We start from the raw sequence: 5,000 nt of genomic DNA, 5'->3' as shown, positions 1-5,000 counted from the left end.
TTTCTCCTAGGGCTTAGGATCGACTGACTCGTGTGCAACGGCTGTTCACACGAAACCCTTCTCCACGTCAGTCCTCCAGGGCCTCGCTGGAGTATTTGCTACTATCACCAAGATCTGCACCGACGGCGGCTCCAAACAGGCTCGCGCCCAGACCCTTCTGCGCTCACCGTCGCGACCCTCCTACTCGTCAGGGCTTCGTGACGACGCGAGAGAAGACTAACGCCCGCTCCCGGTTGCCGCCCCACTTGCCGCTGACGGCAGAGTATAGGCTCGACGCTTCAGCGCCATCCATTTTCAGGGCTAGTTGCTTCGGCAGGTGAGTTGTTACACACTCCTTAGCGGATTCCGACTTCCATGGCCACCGTCCTGCTGTCTTAAGCAACCAACGCCTTGTAACGGCGTGTCCGTTACTAACGCCTCGCGGGCCGATCACCCGCCCGCCACTTGAGGCTATGGCGCCTAAGGCGCCCCTAAACACAAAAACATAACTGATACACGGGTCACCCTACCCCAGGGGCGCCCCACTACAACCCCCAGAGGCGCCCCACTACGACGCCGGCATTACCCCCACCACAGCCTCGATGTAGAGTGGGGGAACCGCCGGCAGGGTATATAAGCCGGCTCGACGGATGAGCCGGCACCAGTCCTGTTCCGGACCTCCTAGCCAGGCAACGGGCTTCTCGTTGTTACGCCGGGTTTCCCGGTTTCTGGCCTCCTACCTTTAGTATCGGGCAACGGGTTTCTCGTTGTTACGCCGGGTTTCCTGGTTTCCGGTCTCTTCCTGCTACACACCGGGCAACGGGTTTCTCGTTGTTACGCCAGGTTTCCCGGTTTCCGGTCTCTTCCTGCTACACGCCGGGCAACGGGTTTCTCGTTGTTACGCCGGGTTTCCCGGTTTCCGGTCTCTTCCTGCTACACGCCGGGTGACGGGTTTCTCGTCATTACGCCGGGTTTCCCGGTTTCCGGTCTCTTCCTGCTACACGCCGGGCAACGGGTTTCTCGTTGTTACGCCGGGTTTCCCGGTTTCCGGTCTCTTCCTGCTATACACCGGGTGACGGGTTTCTCGTCATTACGCCGGGTTTCCCGGTTTCCGGTTTCTTTCTGCTATAGGCTATACGCCTCCGTACACCGTATCTCTAAGTTATACCGGGTAATTTGTAAATCTTTTCTGGACACCGCTACAGGCTATACGCCTCCTTATTTTGTTTATACCGAGTAGTCAATAAGTTTCTTTATTTAGGGCTTTATGCCAACAAACATTTCGTTTATACCGAGTAGTCAATAAGTTTCTCTATTTAGGGCTTTATGCCAACAAACATTTCGTTTATACCGAGTAGTCAATAAGTTTCTCTATTTAGGCTTTATGCCAACAATCATTTTGTTTACTTGTTTCTTTTTGAATAAACCAAAGCATTGTTAATAAGGAATAAGCGAGTCTAAATCTCCCCCTTCCTCCCGAATCCTGGAACCGGCGAGCCGATCCACGGCGTCGGGAAAGGTGAACCGTTACAGCCTTTCATGGTGTCCCATGAGCGTCGAGTTGGGCGCCTTAACTCTGCGTTTGGTTCATCCCACAGCGCCAGTTCTGCTTACCAAAAATGGCCCACTTGGCACTCTAATCCGAAGATGCTCGTGGCTTCATAATTCAAGAAAGCCAGAGATCTCACCCATTTAAAGTTTGAGAATAGGTTGAGGTCGTTTCGGCCCCAAGGCCTCTAATCATTCGCTTTACCAGATGAGACTCGCGCGCGTTCCGTGCGGAACGGCCGAGTGCCAGCTATCCTGAGGGAAACTTCGGAGGGAACCAGCTACTAGATGGTTCGATTAGTCTTTCGCCCCTATACCCAGTTCCGACGATCGATTTGCACGTCAGAATCGCTACGGACCTCCATCAGGGTTTCCCCTGACTTCGTCCTGACCAGGCATAGTTCACCATCTTTCGGGTCCCAACGTGTACGCTCTGGGTGCGCCTCTTCTCGCGATGAGAACGAGACGCCCCGGGAGTGCGAGGCCGCATCGCGACGCGGCCCATCCTCCCTAGGTCGACGGCCAGGGCCGAGAAGGGTTTCGTGTGAACCTTCACTTTCATTACGCTTTTAGGTCTCGCGACAAGTCCCAATGACTCGCGTACATGTTAGACTCCTTGGTCCGTGTTACAAGACGGGTCCTAAGAGTACCTAAAGCAGTAGCGTCGCCGACCGGTATCGGTCTCCCGCGAGACCGCGGGAGACGTTCGCAGGCCTGTCGAAGGTGTACCGTACTGTAACCAACAGCGGGCCAGGACCGGGGACGGCGCGAAGTCCGTAACCTCCGAGTACCGTGGCGCGCGCTTGCGACGGTCTCGACGCACCGTGAATAGTGCGGCCTGATACCTTGCGCGTACCGCCGAGCAGCCGGCCGGGCGACCGAGGGTTTGTCGCGTGCCGTTTTACCGGCGACGCGACAGACACCGCACCCGGGCCGTAGACCGGCACCCAGCGGGTCGCGACGTTCTACTTGGGGAGAAGTGCACGACGACGAGCGCCGGACATCGGCGCACGGTAGCGTGCCCGCGCGCGAGCCGCAAGGACTCCGCGGGACATCGCCGACCGACGCGAAGCCAGCGCCGCTGACGATGAATCTCCCCGTTCGATCTTTTGGGTTTCTTAGGTTTACCCCTGAACGGTTTCACGTACTCTTGAACTCTCTCTTCAAAGTTCTTTTCAACTTTCCCTTACGGTACTTGTTCGTTATCGGTCTCGTGGTCGTATTTAGCCTTAGATGGAGTTTACCACCCACTTAGAGCTGCACTCTCAAGCAACGCGACTCTAAGGAGAGATCCTCCCGAGGCGCGCACCGGTCGCTACGGCACCCTCTACGGGTAAGTGGCCCCATTCAAGATGGACTTGGACGCGACGCGGCACCTCGGGATAAGCGGATCCTCCCAAACACCACATTTCCCTGCGGCGGAACCGCGGGATTCGGTGCTGGGCCCTTTCCTGTTCGCCTGCCGCTACTAAGGAACTCCTGGTTAGTTTCTTTTCCTCCGCTTACTAATATGCTTAAATTCAGCGGGTAATCTCGCCTGCTCTGAGTTCGTCGCATAGTGAGTTTTCGTAGCCGTTTGCCTCCTCCGCGTCGCTCATCGTCGTCTCTCCTCTATAATATATATTAATAAGAGGGAGAGAGAGAGAGCGTCGAACGAGAGAGCAGCAGCGGCAGCACACGAAATACGCGAGAAGGCAAATCGCCGGGGCGCTAACCGCACACACACTCGTTGGTGGTAATGGAGACAATATATCGCGGGGTTCGAGATTCTCGGCTCTCCCTTCTCTTTTATATACGAAATTCGGGCGGAATCGATTCGACGAGTACACGACGCGGCGCGCCGGTCCCCTTTTTTCGCTTTACAAAAATTTCGTGGACTCGGACACGCGGTCGGCTCGCGATTCAAAATCCTTCTCCGTAAAGAGGTAAAGGATTACGAATGCTCTCTCCGCCGGACGACGACGCGCCGTATATTTCTCCGTAATACCGTTATGTGTGCGGGCAAGGGCGCCTCGGCATAAGACGCGCGAGCGCTATCGCACCGAGAGACGCGGCACAGAGTGCGAGAGCAGTCCGGTCAGTCTGTGTGATGTACGGAGAAGAGAGACGGTGAGACAAGCGCTACCTACTTTCGGGAGACAACGACGCACGCGCCGCTCTAGGGAAAGCGGTGCCATTCACCGTCCTGACCCTTTTTTTGGCCGTTTGTTGCTCCCTTCGCGCGCGCTCTTACTCTCATCCCATTTCTCCTCGGCTCTCGCGTACACACACGACTTGGATACACAAACACGCTCCCCCTCTTAATTCGCGCAGCATTCTCTGGGCGCGCGTTCGCCAACGTTTTACACGCTTGTGCGCTTCTCCTCCTCATTATTATTATTATTATTTCGGTGTGTCATTTCAGACGACGCCAGGATTTGCACCGCGGCCGGATCGGCGCGGCACAGACACCTCGGGCGAACGTCCAACGGTCGCTCGTACGCCCATTGTAAGCGTTGCACAGGGCACAGGCGACGCGCGCGCCATTCTCTGGTCGCCCGCGTCGTGGCCGTGCGCGCTTTTTGGGCGCAAGCAGTTTAGGGGTACTAAAACGACCCTCAGCCAGGCGTGGTCCGGGAATTGTATCCGTGGACCGCAATGTGCGTTCGAAATGTCGATGTTCATGTGTCCTGCAGTTCACAAGTTGACGAGCAATTAGCTGCGTTCTTTATCGACCCACGAGCCAAGTGATCCACCGTTCAGGGTAATCGTTCGAAATTTTTGCGTTCGCGAAGAAACGCGCTTCTCGTTCAACCATCGTGGTCTCTTCTCTCGGACGAGAGAGAGAGAATAATCGTGGTGGCTCTTCGATCAGCCTGTCCGCGCGCGTCCGAGGACGCGCGCGGACCGCCGCCTCCCGCCAGGGAAGGCTACGGCACAAAGATAGAGTTGTGTGTTTCTCGTTCGGAGCGTCTCTCCCGCAACGGGAGAGCCGGGGCGGAAGCTCTTTGAAGAAACCGTCGGACCGACACAGTTGACAGATTGGTCGAAATATCATCGATCCTTTCTCTGTGTTATATATATATTATAATAATATATGGGGGTCCTCTCGCTCGGCACTCGCGGTCGCACACCGTGTGTTCTCGGCACGCTGACCGCTGCCCCGCGACAACGGGGAGGGCGCGCGTCGACGAACGTCGTGGGTGCTGCACACACGCGTGCGCGGGCATAGGTTACCACCGGTTCGCGCTCAACGCCGAATCGACGCTCTGTTTGTGTGTGGCCGGAGAATGGCACACACACGAGCGTGATCGCGAAGCGTCTCGCTCCGAATCGTCGTCGAACACCGCCGGGCGCGCTGCTCTGCTTGCCGACTACTTTCGGTCAGAGAGGCGCGACGGCGTCCGTTGTTATATCAAAACACAACCAACAAATTCCGTCAAATCCGTTATTTTCTTTTTCTCTGAGAGCGCATTTTCAGCGCGTCCATTCAG

The 5,000-nt window shown here is 56.3% G+C and overlaps 1 non-coding gene and 1 pseudogene across 1 annotated transcript; both read right to left on the bottom strand.

Moving 5' to 3' along the window:
• The window catches only part of LOC114930323 (large subunit ribosomal RNA), a 5,753-nt pseudogene extending 2,675 nt beyond the window's left edge, over positions 1 to 3,078 (bottom strand).
• Positions 3,079 to 4,118: 1,040 nt separating this feature from the next.
• Positions 4,119 to 4,273, bottom strand: LOC146724790 (5.8S ribosomal RNA). The gene has a single exon (XR_014926366.1). It is a non-coding gene; the product is annotated as a 5.8S ribosomal RNA (ribosomal RNA).
• Between the last annotated feature and the right edge of the window lie 727 nt (positions 4,274 to 5,000).

The sequence above is a fragment of the Nylanderia fulva genome, unplaced genomic scaffold (genome assembly GCF_048542155.1).
Source record: "Nylanderia fulva isolate GAGA-0341 unplaced genomic scaffold, ASM4854215v1 Scaffold1164, whole genome shotgun sequence".
Lineage (NCBI taxonomy): Eukaryota > Metazoa > Arthropoda > Insecta > Hymenoptera > Formicidae > Nylanderia > Nylanderia fulva.
The sequence above is the reverse complement of the archived record's forward strand: the minus strand, read 5'-3'. Positions and strand labels throughout refer to the sequence as shown.